This window comes from Malaclemys terrapin, chromosome 3 (genome assembly GCF_027887155.1).
Source record: "Malaclemys terrapin pileata isolate rMalTer1 chromosome 3, rMalTer1.hap1, whole genome shotgun sequence".
Taxonomy (NCBI): Eukaryota; Metazoa; Chordata; order Testudines; family Emydidae; genus Malaclemys; species Malaclemys terrapin.
The window spans coordinates 203,770,345-203,790,427 of NC_071507.1; the positions used below are offsets into that span (position 1 = coordinate 203,770,345).

The window sequence follows — 20,083 nt, forward strand, 5'->3', positions numbered from 1 at the left end:
ATCAATTTTAGTATCCTCTGGAAAACATTGGGGGTCCCACATAGCCCATATATTTTAAGAGTTGAATACTGATTTAGCAACATAATTACCAGTAAAGTCAATATTGGTTAAGTGACTAAAGCCTTAAATGACTTAGAAAAAGGGATCTTGTATGTGTAAAATCAGAGAAAGGTCCTTATGATTTTTCCCTTAGTTATTGTCCCAAAACAGAGTAATGGTGAAAAATGGTCTAAAATTTTAATAGAAACAGACAATTATTTGTATTTCAACCTTTTATTGATTGATCATGGATGTTGCTTGTTTTGCTGTTTATCTCCCTACTATGTAACTCTCAGTGTTGATAAAATTTAACATGCACATGTGTATATTTAATTTGTGGGTACTATGGAAAAGTCAACATGTGCATTCTCTCTTGGGGCAAAACTCTTCCCAATAAGATTTGATTACAGAAGCATGACTAGCTACAATATTATATTTAGTATAAATCCTATAAAATCTGTAAATTCTCTCTTTGTTTCAGTAGCTATCACATGTGGCCCACCTCCTCAAGTACTCCATGGAAAAGTGGAAGGATCAGATTACCGTTGGGGGTCCAGTATACATTTAAATTGTGCAGAGGGCTATCAGTTATCCAATGCAGCTATTCTTTCATGTGAAGGACGAGGTGTATGGAGGGGAGATGTCCCACAGTGTCTCCGTAAGTATGAAGATAATGGTGTGGGGCTGAACCACCTCAAGCTCTGATCGCCTCATTTCTCACAAGCTAAATAGGGTCAGACTCATTCAGAATGGGACATGAACTTTCTAAACACAAACTAACCAACCAACCCTGGGAACTGAAATTAGGTGGTGCTATTTATTTGTCAAATAAAGTTCTTCCCTGACTCAGTACTGAATCAGTGCCAGAGGATGGAAGCACTGGAGCAGCATACTGCTGTGTGTGCAATTTTTTTTTCAGATAAAATGTAAAATAGAAGTCCCTGACCACTGTGGCCTTCATCCCTGAACAACCTCAGCTCTCTGCTTGCTACACAGAGATTCGCATTTCCACCATGATCTCTCACCCTCTGTTCGGATTGATATCTCTAGCTCTCTTTCTGTCAACTTTACTCGATGTCCTGCTACCAACTGAAGACCAACATAGCTAAAATGAACTCCTTAGCGGTCTAATCCTAAATCTTTTTTTATTCCTTTTCTGTTACCATTGCCAGGTTCATCATTAAGTTCCCCAATCCTTAAACTCATAATCTTAGTATATTTTTTGATTCCTCTCTGTCCCTTTCTGTCTCTCTCTCTCTCTTCCCACTCCCACAACTGAGAAACCATCTTTAAATCCTGCTCATGTTTCCTCTCCAAATTCTGTCCATTTTTTTACATTCCCACAACCTGAACTCTTGTCTAGTGTCTGATCACCATTAAATGCTAATATTGGGCTACTTTGAGAATAAGATGATGGTGGTATTTTCAGATTTGGTATCTAAAGCTAGTCATCTACATCCATATTCAGGCACCTAACTAAAGGGGCCTATTTTGTGAGGGCAGTCTTGTGCCTGCAGTTACTAGCAATGGGAGGAAATAGTTGTGAGCACAAATGTTACCATTTGTACATCTGTATATCTGATCTGTGAGCATAATCACATGGTAGAACGCTTGCACTCAAATTTAGCAATTACTAGTGTCTGCTCGCTAGTGCCTTCAGAAATGAATGCCACTTTTAAACATTAAGCCAGTATGTTCAGTTCTTCAAATACCGTTTTTGCTTTCTTTTTCTTCAATAGCTGCATTTTGTGGAGATCCTGGTACTCCAGCTGAGGGGTGTCTTAATGGGAAAAGTTTCACTTACAGATCTGAAGTCTCCTTTAAGTGCCAACCCCCTTTTATACTGATAGGATCTTCAAGAAGAGTCTGTCAAGCAGATAGTGTTTGGAGTGGAATTCAACCAACCTGTATTGGTAATAATTCCCATCGTCTCTGCTGTTTATTAGTCAGAGTATTGTAGATAATCTGTTATCATGATCAAGATCAAGCCCCAAATCAAAATGTTCGGTTGGGATTTGTGAAATTGGTTTATCAGACTACACAGATTAAAAGATCGCATGTATCTAACACTGGATGGGCTTGATCTTTTGAGATTCGGAGTACTTTCTGTAATCTTCTGAGTGCTCTCGGCCTTCTATTGATTGCAGTGAGACTTATGAGCTTGCAGGGTAAGATCAAATCTCCCACTGACTTCAGGATTTGGCCCAATGCAAATAGAGATTTTTTTTTTCTGTGATTTTGGTGAGAGGATGAAGAAATGTCTCTGTTTTCTAAACAAACATACTCAAATTTAGAATTAAATGATCACCGTGGTGGTTTTCCTTTAGGCAGAAGGGATTGGCTCATTTCAAGTGGTTACATTGTGGACATTGGGTAAGATTGGGGGCAAGAAAGCTTATTGAAAACACCCTTCTCTAGTCAGCTAATGAGGAGTCATTAGCACTAAATTCAGATGTGTACTCTGAATAAATTCAAATGTCCTTAATCCAGACCATGTCTAGTACTCCGCTGCTGTGGGCAATATGAGTGTATCACATCTGCGGTCAGCAGTGAAGAACGTGAGTTATAGGAAAATTATATATGAGCCTTAATATGAAGGCATAAGCCTTGCAAATGGCTGGGAGTCAACTTCCTGTAAATTTTATATTTTCTACGGTGATATATAAATACATTGAATATCTTTCATCCAAAAGATCTGCTTTGCCTCAAAAAGTCCCAATTTTACACCCTCAGTCTCATGATGGCTTTTCTACTATTATAATAACAAAACATTTATATTAGAGCTTCTGCAGTCTTTGAAAATATCATTGTGGGAAGAAGAAAGGTGTCAGTAATGTAAAGGTGATTTTTACCTGTAAAATCAGATGGTTGAAAAAAATGATAACAAACATAATCTCCTACAGGCACAAATTTCCCCAAAGATGGCAATGTTTACCACTTCTTGACACTGCTTATTTTGTTATACTAGCTATGGGCTATCTAATTCTATTTTTTTTTCAAGAGGTTGGTTTCTGTTGGTGATGCACTTTAAAAAAAAGACTGATCTGTTTCATTTTTCCATTAGCAGCTGTCCAGTCTAACTGATGATGAAGTTAAAAGTCCCTTGATTGTTCAAGTACTACATGTTTTTTAAAATGTCATGTGTTAGGTTCCCATCTATCTGAGTTCTGAAGCCGTCAAGATTTCCTTTATAAATTAGTGCATTATATATTCTAATGATAGGATGATGAAAGTGACTAGTATTGGAATTGGAAATCAGGTTAGAAAGAAATGATATATCACATCCCTGGATTATAGGATTATGATTACAGAGCACTGGAAATTGTTACAGATGAAATGTAGGCCCAAATCCGGAACTGCAATGTGACCACTTTATATTTCAGTGCCAGGACAAAACCAGAATAGCCAGCCATGGGAGAATCATCCCAATATAGTGGGAGTTTCTGGTGGCGAACAGCCATCCTATCAGCTCCTATGCTACCCATCTTCCATTCTGTCCATCTAAAAGGCATGACTGGGCATCCCGATAATCTTCCTAAACTGTCATGTCCATCTCTAGGGAGTGATGGCAGCTGATGTAACCAGAGCAGTGGACAGCCAGCACAGGATTTAGGGGAACTAGACATCCACACCTTTTCTGACATGTACTGTTAACTCTTCAACCATAGCTGAGTTTCTGGGCCTCTTTTAAAGCATGTGCTTTCATGATCACAAAAAAGAGTTTCTGGCAAATAATTTTATGCTTAGTTTCCTAAGGGAAAACAGTGTTGGTTTTCAGAAATATGGTTTTACAACTCTGTGGTTCCTAGGAAAAGAACACTAGGAGGGAAAGATTCCTCTCAATGTTACATCTGCATTATGCGTAATGCTTTTGGCTGACACAATATGCTGTGTATCCCACAAGAGTCAAAGGGGTCAGTTATATAAAAAAATTCCCAGTACTGAAATCTCTATGCTGCCAAAACTGTCATCATGAATTACTTGTAAACATACTGAAAGGGGGGAGGAGGAGAACTGTAATTTTGTGTGGATTTAATTTAGCTTTGAAAATTTAAACTGTAATAACATCTCCTGTGTTTTCCATTTTAAAATTTAGATCCAGCCCATAACACTTGCACAGATCCTGGTACACCACCTTATGGAATACAGAACAATTCTAGGGGTTATGAGGTAAGAAGCCTTTTTATTTACTAATTTACTGAAATTGGAATGCATTTAATATTAATGTATGTTAAATTATTTTAGCTTTAAATGTTTAAAATAACGTTTATCACTTTCAAATTTCTTTTTACTAAAACCTCAGGCTTCATCTTCAGTTATTGTTTTAATATGGAGTTTTAGGAAAGAACCCACAGTCTTTAGAATATATCATGTCATAAGTTTTTAGTAGAATTCCCCACTGAAATAAGTGAGTTTTGCTTAAAAATTAATGGCATGTTATAGACCTTTGCATGGAAAATAATTATATTGCACATGCAGTGTTTTAGCTATATCCCTACAAGGTTATTTGATTTTTCCCCCCTCAGATTAAATTGTTTTGTTCTATACCAGTAGCTGTTACATACTTTAACAAACTGTGAGTAAATAGCTGATATACTAAGTTCCTGATCAAAAGGCCATTCAAGTCACTGGAAGAAGTCCCATTGACTTCTCAGGGCTTTGTTCAGTTCCTGACACATGTCATCAAGTAGATTCATTCAATTATGAAATCATATTGAATTCCATGCACAAATATAGACGTTCAAGTTAGTCTGCATGATTATCAAAATTCTCTTTGACGAGTGTCATCCTTATAATGCCTTAATTCAGCATGAAATATTAGTTTATTAAGCATCTGTCTTGAAAGAAATTGAGAAAATATAACAAAAGTACATAACTGCCATAATGGGTCATTGTCATTCAACGTTCGGACTGATGAGAATTATTTAGGATTCAATCAGAGTATAAATAGTGAAATTTTACTTTGGAATATGTTTACTATAGTGAATACAGTAACTGTCTTTCAGTTAATCTCTGCTGTCCCTAAATTAGTTCCCTGCCTATTCCTATCAACTCCTGGACATATGATTTCTCTCCAGTCAGTTATCTCTTGAGCTTTCTTAGCCTGCACTTCTCCTGTAACTCTAGCCTTTCTGAATGTCTTGATCAAATCGCATCCCTTCTATCTCATACATCCACCTGTATCACCAGTTCCCATTAATATACAGATCATAATTGCACCAACTCAATTACTGATTTCTCCAGAATATATGGTTTCTCTCCTCATTTATTATTGAAAGCACTGGTAACTCTTAATGCCTATTTTGGTCTTAGGTTGCTCGGGGTTTCATTTCTAGATATAACTACTAGTAGTAATAGAGCCTTGACATCATAAATGCTTGCATCACTGTGTCAGGTCAGTCTGGTAGGATGGAATGCACTTTTTGGATGCTACTGATCGAAGGGGACATATTTTGCAGCTGTGATTATTTGAATATCCAGTTTCAGTGAGGTATTCAATAGGACACCACTGCTGGGAATCAGCTTTTAACAATCGGTGGGTAGATGACCTCATTAGAGAAAGATGTTCTTTGAGGTGTTTATCTGTGCCTACCAGCATCAGCTCTGACTTATCTGAGTACATTTTCAGTTAGCTGTATTTCATGCCCTGCTATACAAATGCATACACACCTCCAACCCTTTCTCAGCAGAGCAATATGAAGAGTAAATTATTGTATTCCTTCTGAAGATTGAAAAAGATACATAATTCTATTATTGGCTTGTGAAGGACATAAATCCACACCATGTAGAGGTCAAAGCCTAGGGGTTTATTACACACAGAGCTGGCGGAGTGTCACCTGGTTTATCAGGCTCAGAGACACTGTCAAGCAATTGATTACAATGAAATATATAGATTTTCCATGGGCAGGGGAAGGTGACGGGGTAGGCAGTTCCACACCCCGGGATAGGTTTTGCAGCAAGACAAGATGGCACAATAGCCAATGGTTAAAAGGTTACATAATGTCTCCGCCCATGGCCTCAAGTTAGCAAGTTAACATTTAATTAATACTTTGATAAAATGTTATTAGTATAAAATATATATGTTGAATTCTGATTTGGGGTCCATAGGAACGGAGCAACTCCTTTGATTGTCCGACAGGTACATGTCTAGGGGATAAAACAAAGAAACAGTGAAAGCATATGGAAATAGAGATTGTCTCCTTTATGTCTTAAGGCAGGGCATTGGTTCCTTGGAAGGGAGGTGGAAGGATGTCATATCATTATAGTGACATGTGCCAATTTTTCATAAACTCAAGGTTGGATCTGTGGGAAGAACGTTCCCTACAGAAGAGACTGACACAATAGGAACAGGGATCCTTTGTTCAATTTGAAACATTGGATGAAACATAATTATTCAGTTATTGCCTCAACATCTGGCATTTCTACTGACCAAGCATATCTTAGCAAAGGCAATGTTATCTTGTTTATTCTGCTTTTCTTTTAGCTAATCACTGTTTGCACGACTTCTGGTCTCCAGACCAAACTCTCGACTTTGGGTCTGAGAAAGAGCTGGCAAAGCCATATACCAGGTTGTTATATAACTAGGGTGACCAGACGTCCCGATTTTATCGGGACTGTCCCGATATTTACTTGTTTGTCCCGCGTCCCGACCGATGTTTGGTCGGGACACTGGACAAAGAAGCAATTTTTGCCCTCCACTCCAGCTCGCGCCCCCCACCCCGACTCCGCCCCCTCCTTCCCCGATTGGATAGCTCCCCTGGCCCCGCCTCTTCCCCACGCACACCGCTTGCGCGCTGATCAGCTGTATGGCGGCGGCGCAAGCGCTGGAGGGAGGCCGGACACCAGCGTGTGTGGCACGGCCGCCATGAAGATTAAGAGGGTGGTGAGGTACAGCAGCTGCGCCTGGAGGCCAGCGGAGGAGGCATGTGTGGAGGGGGATGGAAGGAGGGGGGTCGGGCAGTTGCTCCGAGTCCGTGCCTCTCTCTTGGCGCGGCGACTGTGGGGGGTCCGGGGTGCGGGCGCTGTAACCCGAAACCTCCCGCCCATGAGTGGAGCGGAGGTGGCAGGGGAAGAAGGAAGCGGCTCAGTTCGGCAGTCCCAAACACACCAAGGGGGGAGCACTCCGGTTTGTTCCCTGGAGCTTATGGCAGCTACAGGGTGGGGAAGGGGGGGTCTGTGCCTCCTTTGCGGGCTCTCTCTGCCCCGAGTGGGTTCTCGCTGCCCCCTGCTCCTGCGGCCTTCCCGGCCCCACCCCCCGGGACTTTGCCTCCTGCACCAGCCTTTGTGTGCGGAGGCGGGACAAGCCCGTGTCGGGAGGGAGGCTGGTTTTTAGGGCAGAGGAGCAGCCGAGCGCTGCATCTCTGATTGCAGAGCGGGGGGTGGGGACAGCCAGCGGCTCCAGAGGGTTGGGGCGGGGGCTGGGCTCTGGCGGCTTTTTTTTTTTTGCTCCGCCCCCGCCTCCCCCTCTGGCGTCCCGATATTTCATCTTTGGTATCTGGTCACCCTATATATAACATGCACATGGATTTTAACCCTTCAGCTTGAGCATAGACTTGCCATTTTCCCTTGACCTATTTAAATCCCTTCTAGATTGACACTTTCTGTTATGAAATTCCAATTGACGGTGAAACTCCTACTGGTATTCACTCGTATCATAATTGACAATATTTTTACAAAAAGCAAGAGCACTTAAGAGTCAGAAGAGCTGCATTCTGTTCTAGACTCTACCACACTCTCTCTGTATGTCTTTGGACATGTCACTGAGATGGAAATTTTCAGACGTGGGTGCAAAAAATTAGGCAAGAAAATCCATCCCAGTAATTAGACGTTTAACAAAAGTGTCCTAAATTTCAGACCCACTTCAGGGAGAATTGGATTGTAGATGCTGTGCGCATGGGATCATCAGGCCACCTCTCTTTAGATGTCTAAATATAGATTTTATGTGAGGCACCAACATTTGAAAATGTTGGCTTTAGCTTCTCTTGCCGCTGTTCCCAGTATATACACTTACATTGATAATATTTATATTCCTCTGTAGTGTTCATTGAGATCTTCAGACGAAAGGTGCGATAACTTGGCAGTGTATTATTTTATTTTATATTAAATATTATTCACTAGCATGCTACATATTAATATCCATTTGTACTTATCCATATTATTATAATCTACATCTCTTTCCTTTCTCCTTCATTAAATCTATCACCAACTCATCTCCTCTGTCAGCAAAAGCACTTCCTCAATGGACAGTTCTCCATCCTCACTTGTCCTGACCTACTTCCTTAACTCTTGGCCCCTTCTATCAGTACTATCATCAAATCCACCTATTCTAGACTTTTCCCTGTAATCTCCTTCTGCCATTTCCATTCTGTCATTTGTCACCGGCAAGCAAACACTATGTGTTTTAATATAGCCAAATGTACATGTGTACATCTAGGAACAGAATTAGGCTATCCTGGGAAACAGTGACTCTGAAAAAGACTGGAGGGTCATGGTAAGTAATCAGCAGAACATGAGCTCCCAGTGAGATGCTATAGCCAAAATGGCTAATGCAAGGCTGTATTAACAGGGGAATCTCAAGTAGGAACAGAGTGGCTGTTTTAGATTGACACTTTCTGTTATGAATTTGCAATGGTGCAACTGCTGCTGGAATACTGCGTAGTTCTGGTTTCCACAATTCAAGGAGCATGTTGATAAATGGAAGAAGTTTCAGAGAAGAGTCACAAAAATGATTAAAGCAGTGATAGATTCAAGGAGCTCAATCTGTTTAGCATGACAAAGAGAAGGTTAAAAGGAGACTTGATTAAGGACTGTAAGTACCTACATGGGGACCAGAAAGTTGATAATGGGCTCTTCAGTCTGGCAGACAAAAGTATAATAAAATCCAATGCGTGGAACTTGAAGATAGACCAGTGGTGGGCAACCTGAAGCCCGTCAGGGTAATCTGCTGGTGGGCCACAGGACCATTTGTTTACATTGGCACAGCCGCCTGTAGATCCCAGTGGTCGTGGTTCGCCATTCCCTGGCCTTAGAACCTATGAATCTATGAAATTCCTATCCCATTTCCTTTGTTTCCTTTCCTCAAAAGAATTGTAAAGAAAGTGGTATTTTCTCACCTTTATGACCACTTTGCTTAGAACCGCCTTCTTCATTTGCAGTCTAGTGTTCTACTCTTTCTAATAGATGTTGCATCCCTTACTGTTTTCTCATCCCACTTAATCACAGTACATCTTTCAATCCTGTCAATCATCACTCCGCTTCTTGAGCATCTGAAGCACAACTTAGGTAGTACATGGTCACAAATGTAGCATAAACAATTATGCCCATAATTTTCTGTATGAATTTAACTGCAGGTGCAACTGCAAAAGATCTTTTATCATTGAGCAGGATGGAATTTGAATTTTCCTATTTTCTTTTTAAACAATTGGCTTATTAATTCATACAGTGAGAAAAAATCTTTAAAAACAGGTTTTCTAGTTATGGTGAGTCAAATATAGTGCAATGTGTAGTGATACCATTTTGGTCATTTGTCACACATTTTAGTTGCTTCTGTCACACATTGGTAGTCTAGAAAGTTGAGAGTGTGTAGAGTGTGGTTCCTTTTTGTGTGTCCAGTTTGATCCACTTTTTTCCACCTATCATTGGCAGGTAAATTCAGTTTTACCATCATGGATGAGACTTTGATTGCATAAGGAAAAAATCTAACTCTGTAAACTAGCAAACTGATGATATAGGGAATAATTTTTTTTTTTTAATCTCCCTAGCAGCATATCACTATGCTGTCAACTGATTACAAGTGCTGGTTTCCTGTTTTCTCTTATCTTCTACTTTTTATCCTGCAGGTTATAAGCACAGTCTTTTTCAGATGTAGGAAGGGTTATCATATTCAAGGCTCTACTACTCGATCTTGTCTTGCAAACTTAACTTGGAGTGGTTTACAGTCTGAATGCATTCGTAAGTCCTTTTTTTTCTTTAAAATTGACATGTAATATAGTCTTTGACAAGGAAATAAATCAATACACTTTTTAATCTCATGTGGTAGATCAGGCCCGCACAACTCGTAAAGCGGCGAGGGCCATATTACTCCAAAGAAAATAGCTGAGGGCCGAAACCCCCCGGCCGTGCTGAAACAGGCCCCCCCCCAGCGCCACCCAGCCCTGCCAAACCCCCCCCCCCCCGCGCCACCCAACCCCCGTGTAAGCAAGCAGGACTCACCCCGGCGGCGCCTCCTGCTGGTCTTCTCGGGAATTAGCTCATCCAGCCGTTGGAGCGACCTCTGCAGGCCGGTGTCCCACTGCCGCTGGCTCTGTGTCCCTCCTGGACCCCGGTGCCCTTTGATCTGGGGTGCTGCCCCCTGGCAATACCCCCACACTCTGGCTCTTGGTCTCCTCTCTCTGGGGAACCCCCAATCCTCTAATCCCCACCTCACCTCAGTATAAGGCTACTGCCAGTCACCAACTAGCCCCCGCACCCTGGGGCAGACTGCAGTATATCAGCCACTCATCACAGGCAAGGTTGGGTTTGGACCTGCTGCCTCCCTCTATAGCTGGGCTGCCCCTCTGCAGTCCTGGTACTGGTCTTAGGCCCTTAGCTAGGGCCACAGCTTGGGGGTTTTCCAGGCTGGAGTTCCCCAGCTCCTCTAGCCTTCTCCAGACCTGCTCCACTTCCAGTACCCTGCTCAGCTCCCTAGCAGCCAGACCCTTCTCTCTCTACAAGCAGAGAGAGACTTCCTCTGGGCCTCTGGCTCACAGCCTTTTTATACAGGCCAGCTGGGGCCTGATTGGGGCATGGCCCAGCTGCAGCGGCTTCCCCAATCAGCTCAGCTTTTCCCCTGCCACAGCCCTCCCCCAAGGCTGTTTTAAGCCCTTCAGGGCAGGAGCGGGGTAACCACCCTGCCACACCCCCCAAAACACATCCCTCATCCCAGCACCGCCCGCACCGCGGAAACAAACCCTCCTTCCCCAGCGACGCCGCACCGAAACAGCTGTGGGCCGAAAAGGAAGGGGTTTTTTTTGGGGGGGGGGGGAGAGGGTGTGATACTTTGCTTTAATTGAAAAATTCTTAATAAACAATTTTTTAAATTATTTTAACTTTTTTTTATGAATCATGGAAAAATGAAAAACACCTGTTCCGTCGAAAGAAAACATTTGTACTCTTCATAATTATCTTGCAAATTTAATGAGAGATATTACATCTCTTTTCGGCAACAAGCTTGTCGTATTCGGGGGTCATATTTGAAGTGGATATTTTCATAATGTCTCCAAATGGTCGTCAGTCAGAGAAGAACAGAGAAGTCCCACAGGCTGCTTTCTCTGTGCTTATTTCGGTAAACTGCCGAACATTGAAGTTCAGTAACCTCCAACTGCAAATCTTGTAGCACTTCCTCTGGATCCACAGAAAAGGGAATCTTCAATCAGCTTCATCTTTAGACAAAGTAAGTCTTCTGTCAAATTCTTCAATCAAAAGAATGATGTGCTTTGCGTATTTTTCTCCTAACTCGGCGTGTTTGTGCTGAGGGATACGCTGTGCACAAGTGGGAAAGTGACACATTTCACCTTTTGACAGCTGACTTCTGAAAAGTTTCAATTTCATTTCGAAAGCTTTCACTGCTGCACACATTTGAAATATAAGTTGATTTTTTCCCCTGAAGTTGAATGTTGAGATCATTCAGGTGTGCTGTAATGTCACAAAAGAAAAAGAGATCTTGATTCCAGGACTCATTTTCAAGCTCCGGGAATTTTATTGGCCCATTTTCTAGGAATTTTGCTATCTCCTCTTTCAAAGCAACGAAACGCTGGAGCACTCTTCCTCGACTCAACCACCTCGCTTCCGTATGGTAGATTAAGTCGCTGCACTCGGCGTCTTCCCCTTCAAGAAAGGCTCGAAATGTCCTATGTTTTAGTCCTCTAGAACGGATGAGGTTTACAATGGAAACTACCACTGACATTACATGCTCAAATTTTAAGACTTTGCTACACAAAACCTGCTGATGTATAATGCAGTGATGTTTGGTTATTTGTCTCCCGATAAATCCTTCAAGAAGAGTAACTGCTCCAACATTTTTTCCACACATAGCTGGAGCACCATCAGTACAAATGGCCACCAAGTTTGTGAAATCTACTCCCAACTTATCATTCATGCACTTTATCACTTCACTGGAGATTTCTTTTCCAGTTGTGCGACATGCCAACAAGTTCTTCAGTAATTTCAAAGTTTTTATCAATACCTCTAATAAAAATAAGAAGTTGGGCGGTGTCTTTTAAATCGGTGCTTTCATCCATAGCTAGGGAGTAAAAGCAGAATTCACTGACTCTCTGCTTTAACTGATCACTTAGATTAGTAGAAATGTCAGCTATTCTTCTCTGTACAGTCATGCGTGATAGACTGACATTCTCAAATATTCCCCTCTTTTCTGGACATAACTCAGATACAGCAATCAACATACACTTTTTAAAAAACTCGCCTTCTGTGAAGCATTTCCCAGCAGCAGCAATTTCCTTAGAAATTTGAAAGCTTACTTTAGTAACTGTATCGTTCTCAGTGCTCACTTTCTTGAAAATTTGCTGTTATCCACTAAGGTTTTTCACTAAATTGGCTGCTTTAATTATTTTTTCATTTGGGTTCAATTTGGCGAGATTGGGATGTTTAGTTTCAAAGTGCCACCGAAGGTTGTATTCTTTCAGAACGGCTAACATTTCGCGACACACAAGGCACAGTATTTTGTCTTTGGAAACAGTACATAAGTATTTATTTGTCCATTCAGTGTTGAAAACTCTGTGCTCTGATTCTATTTTTCTCTTTTTCTTTTCACTCATGGTAGCCATTATGAAGCTCAAGATTTTGTTGAATAAATTCACACACAAGGGAAACACTCAGTCACACACAAAGAGAAGAGATATCTCACGGCGCGTGGCACACTAGCAAGGCACTGACAGTGTGTGGAAGCCTGTAGAGGGGGAAAGAAACGGTGTGCATAGGGTAACCAGATCATAGCAGTAAAATAGGACCCGCCCCCTCCCTGCTCGGCCCCACCATTACACCCCTCTTTAACCCCCAGGGGTCACTATATTACTGCACACAGCAGTACCAAAAATTAAAATACTGAAAATGGATGCCTCCTTCCAGCCACTGACTCGCCGCTCGCCTCCTCACCTCCCCCCAGGTATAAAGCCTCACCGCCACTACCTGCCCACCCTCCCGCTCGGTTCGTCATCCCCCCATGAAATAAGGGGAGGGGAAAAGGGGGACAGTTTGAAGGGATTTTCTGGGGGTATGAACTAAGCCGGGAAGAGGAGCAGTGTGAAGGGATTGGATGTGACTGTCCCACACACAAACACGGGGGCCGCAGGGAGCCCTGAGGGTGGGGGCGGGGGCAGTGTGATAGGGGCTGGGGAGGGATAAGGTCCCTGGACCAGGGAAGGGGGCAGCAGTCAGGGCAAGGCAGGTGCAAAACACACACACACAGGGCCGGCTTTAGGAAGTGCGGGGCCCAATTCGAACATTTTTGGCGGGGCCCCAGCAGGGATGACGAGAAGAAAAAAAAACATGTAAAAAAAAGCCTTTCATTTCTTCCATGTATTATTTACTTTCCATAACTCTTCCCAGTCTTTCACACTCATCGGTAGTGACTTCAACTTCCATATTGAAGACCCATCTGACCCCTTAGGTGTACATTCTTCGTAGAGTGATGGTCTCTAAGTGTATTCTAAATGTGAGTATGAGTGCGCGCCAGGCACCCTATCCAGAAATTCTTCAGAGCCATGTCCGTTGGCCCGCACATGTGCAGTAGTTCTCCTCATGCTCCTGACCAAGGGTATAAGAGACAGTGTGGGTTGATACCTCTCCAATTCCTTCTTAACACTGCCTGGCCCAAGTCAGAACTGTGCCCTCCACTTTGGTGCATAACCTATAAAGAAAACATTTGTAAATAGTTGTATTCTGAGATTAGTAGTTAGCAGTTAAAGTTTATAGTCTAGTTCCGAGTATTTCTTTCTCCCTGGTTGGGAAACGCCTCCGCAGCACCAGGACTATGCCCAGAGTCCCTCAATCCTTCTCCGTCAGTGATGAACATCAGCGTTGCCTATATTGTCTGAGTGAGGCACATAGCTCTGTGAAGTGCACTATCTGTTGCTCCTTCCCACCCAGAACTCAAGAAGCCCAGGAGCTTCACTTGTGGAGGCACGTGATGGAGAAGGCTATGAGAGCCCTCTCTGATTTCGGCCAGGGAGACCCCCTGTAATCAGCCTCAACTGATCAACAGTGCCCCTCCAAGTACGTGCCTTGGAGCAGAGCCCTCAACATCTAAGCCTAAGATCTCTTCTTTCAGGGCTGCCCTTGATGGTAGAGAGCACTCTCCTGGTGTAAGGACAGATCATTGAGGACTGTCCATGAAAAACGCACTTCCTCCCTGAGTCTGTCCAGCTTGGGGGAGACGTCACGTATGGAACCTAAGGAACTGACTCCATTGAAGACCCCTGGATCAGAGTGCAAGACCCATAGAAAGAAGGATCTGCTGGTTCTGTTGGTCACCTCGGTACTGAAGCATAAGGAGAGATGTTCACTGGTTCCGTCTACAAGTGCAGGTCCAGACCAATTGTCTGTATCGCTTTGTCTATCTAAAGACCAGCCGGTCACTGCAGATAAACCAGATCCATCAGATTTAACCACGGGAACCTCTTAAACACCAGGGTGTCCCGAGACTTTTATAACACCAGAGGATCTATTCCTCCCTTATCTGTAGTCTCCACTTTTCTGGCCCGGCCCTCCTGAGGGATGTTTTTACTCCGGAGGAGGAGTCTACACCATTGTCCCAGGAGCCATCTCCCCTCCAGGAATCTGGCAGGAGTGTCCCGGTACCTACGGCACCACTGTTACCAATGGAGCAGGTCTCGGACTCAAATGACTCTCAGGAGATGGCCGCACTGGTAGCTCTGTGGAAGCAATTGAACCCTGATAGTCAAGGGGTCTTGCTGGATATGAACCCCCTCCCCACAGGGACTGCTGGCACAGATTTTTTTGGGGTCCCCCTGCAACCAATCGATCCCTCTTTCTCGCATTATTGGGATCTGTGAATTCCTTATGGCAGATATCTGAGCCCCTCTCAAGCGTCCTACTGCTCTCCTCGCCTGCCGGTTCTGTCGGTATACGAGGAGGAGGGGTGGAACTGGATTCACGGGCCCTGCCGGGTGCCTCTGCATCATCCCCGGATGAGGTGGTCACTCCTCTGTTTTTGTAATAGGGGGAGAGAGCACGAGGCCAAGTGCAAGGCCTGAACCAAAGTCAGCAAAAGTTATGCTATGAGCAAAAGTCTGTGTGCTGTACCAGTTCTGGCCAGGTTCAGCACACAGAGAGAACACAGGCAGCCAACAGCCTTCTCCACCAGGTGGCAGGAGCTATTGCAAGAAGTTGCCAGTGATTTATAGATACCATTAAAGGGGGTAAACAGTGAGGTGGCAAAATTTGCAAATGATACGAAATTGTTCAAGATAGTTCAGTCTAAAGCAGACTGCGAAGAGCTACAAAGGGATCTCACAAAACGGGGCGACTGGGCAACAAAATAGCAGATGAAATTCAATGTTGATAAATGCAAAGTAATGCACATTGGAAAACATAATCCTACCTATACATACAAATGATGGGGTCTAAATGAGCTGTTACCACTCAAGCAAGAGATCTTGGAGTCATCGTGGATAGTTCTCTGAAACTGTCCACTCAATGTGCAGCGACAGTCAAAAAAGCGAACAGAATGTTGGGAATCATTAAGAAAGGGATCGATAAAACAGAAAACATTATATTGTGTCTCTATAAATCCATGGTCTGCCCACATCTCGAATACTGCGGAATATAGTGGAATTGGAAAAGGTTCAGAAAAGGGCAACAAAAATGATATGGGGTATGGAACAGCTGCCGATGAGGAGAGATTAATAAGACTGGGACTTTTCAGCTTGGAAAAGAAACGACTAAGGGGGGGATACGATAGAGGTCTATAAAATCATGACTGGTGTGGAGAAAGTAAATAAGGAAGTGTTATTTACTCCTCCTACTAACAAGAACTAGGGGCCACCAAAGGAAATTAATAGGCAGCAGGTTTAAAACAAAAGGTTCCTTCACACAACGCACAGTCAGCTTGTGGAACTCGTTGCCAGAGGATGTTGTGAAGGCCAAGACTATAACAGGGTTCAAGAAAGAACTAGATAAATTCATGGAGGCTAGGTCCATCAATAGCTAATAGTCAGGATGGGCAGGGATGGTGTCCCTAGCCTCTGTTTGCTAGGAGCTGGGAATGGGCGACAGGGGATGGATCACTTGACGATTCCCTGTTCTGCTCATTCTCTCTGGGGCACCTGGCATTGGCCACTGGCGGAAGACAGGACACTGGGCTAGATGGACCTTTGGTCTGACCCCGTCTGGCCGTTCTTATGAGGTCTAGGACCCTCAATGCCAGTTCCTGGACACTGTGCAGCCTCAGGAGCTGAGTAAGGCAGCCCTACCCATCAGAGTCCATACTAGAACCGGCTAGAGTGCGATGGCACACTCCAGCATCCTGTGCCCCCATACCGAAAAGGGCTGAGAGACAGTGTTTTGTTCCTGCCAAAGGGGCTGAATTCTCATTCTCCTACCCTGTCCCCAACTTGCCGGTGGTACCGATGGCTGATGAAAGCGTGGGGCCAGCTGGCAGATAAAGGCTCTAAAAGACTGGACCGTGTAGGGAGGAAGGTGGTCTCCTCCAGAGGCCTGCAATTTCATGTTGCTAACTAACAAGTGGTGCTAGTGAAATAGGATTTTAATACTTATTCCAGGCTTGTGGACTTCACAGACAAGCTTCCCACCAGAAAGCTGGGCTCCATTTCAGTCTCTCTTAGAGGAGGGGAGGCTAGTGGCAAATGTAGCCCTCCTGGCTGCACTGCATACGGTGGACCCGGCTTCCAGAAGTTTAGCCACTGGTCTAGTCCTGAGGGGGATTCCTGGCTACAACCGGCGGGGTTCCCGAGCAAGGTCCAAACTGCCACCCAGGACCTTCCTTTTGACAAGTCGAATCCCTTCAACAAGAAAACCGCTGAGTCCCTGCACTCACTAAAAGACTCAAAATTGATGCTGCATTCTCTGGGGACTTATACGCCAGCCCCTAGGAGGAAACCCCAGACGCAGTCCAATAGACCAAGGCCACCCCCTCCTCATGCATCTTATCACCAGTGCACAACCCAGCCTCTGCGCAAATGCCAGAGGATTCAGAGGCCTCACTCTTGGCCCCCTCTACTGCCACAGTCTCTCTTCACTATCCACCACCAGTCAAGAGCCACTTTTGACACATTGGTCGAGACCCAAGCACCACTGCTGTTGCCAGTCATCTGTCCCCTGTCATTTTGGGGGCCATCTTACACTTTTAACCCACAACTGGAACAAGATCACAATGAACAGTTTAGGTTCCGGAGATTATCCACCAGGAATATTTCGTAGTTTCTTTCCTTGCCACCTCACAAACCCCCTTCCTCCCCCTCTCCCCCTTTGGGGACCCCTCTCATGAGGTGATTCTTCAATGGTAGGCAGAATCCCTTTTACACTGAGGGGCAGTAGAGCACGTCCCATCTCGTTACCGCAGAAGAGGGGAGGGTTCTACTTCCCATATTTCCTAATCCCCACAAAAGACCGGGAGTGGAGACCCACCCTGGACCTTCAGCAACTCAACATCATTATTCAAAAGCTGAAGTTCCAGATGATCACGCTAGCATCTATAAACCCCTCCCCTCAGGAAGACAGACTAGCTCCGTTGATCCTTGGAAGGACACGGATACAGTCTTCTGCTCAAAGGACTGACATTCAGGCAGTATTCTTTGAAAACAAGAATATTCTTTACTAACACACTATTCCCTAATCCAACAAGTTTATTAAGAAGATAAAGAATCCATAAATGTTCTTAACAAGGCATAATGTGATCTGTGACTTTAAGTATTCACAATTGCAATATCATACAGGTTTTAAATTGCTTCAAGTGGTTACATTCCATATGTGATGACTAGTCACACACACAATGCCGACAGCAAATCCTTAAACATCTAAATCATAACAAACAAAAACATCTAGCTTTATTATCCCAGACCCTTACATTCACACAGTTTAATTATTCTTACACTGGAGAGTTATTTTGCTTACTTTCTCTACTATCTTCTTTTCCCTCTGAGAGCTGCTTCTGCTCTGTTCCATTGTTACTGCTTGTCTCTCCTTAAGTGTGTTTAGTTCTTTTCTTTTTATTCTTGATTCTCCTACTGCTTATACACACACCAGTACCTTCCACTCACTCTGACTCAAGAGTGTTCGCTCTCTGCCCTCTATACAGATTTTGGCCTATTGGGATTGGTTATTTTTACAATCCTAAGCATTCCCACCAATCATTTTAAGCCCTCTATCTGTCAATCAAAGCTAGACTTGATTGAAAACTTGTGCCTTATTTGGCGGACCTGATTGACGACTTGCATCTTGCCTGATTGACCTCTCCCTTCAGGTTTTGGAGTGACCTTTATGTAAGCAGAGTCAGGATGAGCTCTACCCTGACATCTAGTGGTGAATTATGGCAAGTGTGGAAAAGAACTCCAGGGGCTGATCTTGTTTGCATAGGCACACCCACTCGCCTGGCATGAAACAACAGCAACTCAAAGTGGTTATTTTGGCTGGTGTGGGATCCCCAGTCTTCTCTGTTATTGGGGCAGGAAGAATAAAGTTTTGTTACCCTGATTCTGTGAATCAAGGGCAGTGAAACTGTTGTATGACAGAAGGACTGAGTGAGTCCTTCACCATTACCTAAGTAGCACTTGCTTGACAAGGGGCATGGGTTACAAAACCCAGTGAAGGGAGAGAGGATGGGGACAGGTATTTGTGCCTGATGGTATGGGCCCCTTTCTGAGGGGTTGAAACACCAATTGTACTACCTCCTCTCTCCACTGTTGAATGTCAGAGCTAACTTTGATTCCATTCCATTAGAAGTCTAGTTACAGACTGCTGAGCTGAATTCACTTTGGGCCAATGGTGCACTAGCACTGGGGCTCCCCCACTACGAGCTGAAATTGCTAAGAGCTGAAATCACAAAAGAGCTGAGATCAATGAGGCTGTGTTAACTAGTGGGGGAGCCTGAAGCTATATTGGTAAGCGGCTGGCGGAGCAGCTAGCAGAGTGGAGCCTTGCGGGACGGTTGGAGTGGAGCTGAGCGACTCACAGGTCAGGGAGCAGAGCGGAGTGGCTGGAGGAGCAGCTAGCAGAGCAGAAAGAACAGGAGTACTTGTGGCACCTTAGAGACTAACAAATTTATTAGAGCATAAGCTTTCGTGGACTACAGCCCACTTCTTTGGATGCATACAGAGTGGAATAAATATTGAGGAGATATATATACACATACAGAGAGCATGAACAGGTGGGAGTTGTCTTACCAACTCTGAGAGGCCAATTAAGTAAGAGAGAAAAAAAAAACTTTTGAAGTGATAATCAAGCTAGCCCAGTACAGACAGTTTGATAAGACGTGTGAGAGTACTTACAAGGGGAGATAGAGTCAATGTTTGTAATGGCTCAGCCATTCCCAGTCCTTATTCAAACCGGAGTTGATTGTGTCTAGTTTGCATATCAATTCCAGCTCAGCAGTCTCTCGTTGGAGTCTGTTTTTGAAGTTTTTCTGTTGTAATATAGCCACCCGCAGGTCTGTCACTGAATGACCAGACAGGTTAAAATGTTCTCCCACTAGTTTTTGAGTATTGTGATTCCTGATGTCAGATTTGTGTCCATTAATTCTTTTGCAGAGAGACTGTCCAGTTTGGCCAATGTACATGGCAGAGGGGCATTGCTGGCACATGATGGCATATATCACATTGGTAGATGTGCAGGTGAACGAGCCATTATCCTCTGATCCCACTGAGGATTACCTAAAGAAACTACACCATCTGCTAAAAAAACTCCCTGACAAAGCAGTCTAGTGATCAGCGGCTGGCAGCCCGGCAGAAGGAGTAATGGGGTGTGTCCGTATGGCGAGCTGGGGGCGTGATAGCTGGGGGGACACGCCCGCGCT

At 43.9% G+C, this 20,083-nt stretch overlaps 3 long non-coding RNA genes across 4 annotated transcripts; 1 reads left to right on the forward strand and 2 right to left on the reverse strand.

Annotated features, from left to right (window-relative positions):
- Positions 1–528: 528 nt before the first annotated feature.
- On the forward strand, positions 529–12,285 carry LOC128834354 (uncharacterized). Of its 2 annotated transcripts, none has more exons than XR_008444405.1 (4): positions 529–697; positions 4,136–4,209; positions 9,879–9,990; positions 11,177–12,285. It is a non-coding gene; the product is annotated as an uncharacterized LOC128834354 (long non-coding RNA). The 2 variants fall into 2 exon arrangements; XR_008444406.1 differs by lacking the exon at positions 529–697 and adding an exon at positions 1,787–1,952.
- LOC128834353 (uncharacterized) lies at positions 5,826–8,968 on the reverse strand. Its single transcript, XR_008444404.1, has 2 exons — positions 8,861–8,968; positions 5,826–6,186 (listed from the first exon to the last, which is right to left on the reverse strand). It is a non-coding gene; the product is annotated as an uncharacterized LOC128834353 (long non-coding RNA).
- On the reverse strand, positions 11,196–18,232 carry LOC128834352 (uncharacterized). Its single transcript, XR_008444403.1, has 3 exons — positions 18,187–18,232; positions 13,623–13,942; positions 11,196–12,982 (listed from the first exon to the last, which is right to left on the reverse strand). It is a non-coding gene; the product is annotated as an uncharacterized LOC128834352 (long non-coding RNA).
- Positions 18,233–20,083: the final 1,851 nt, after the last annotated feature.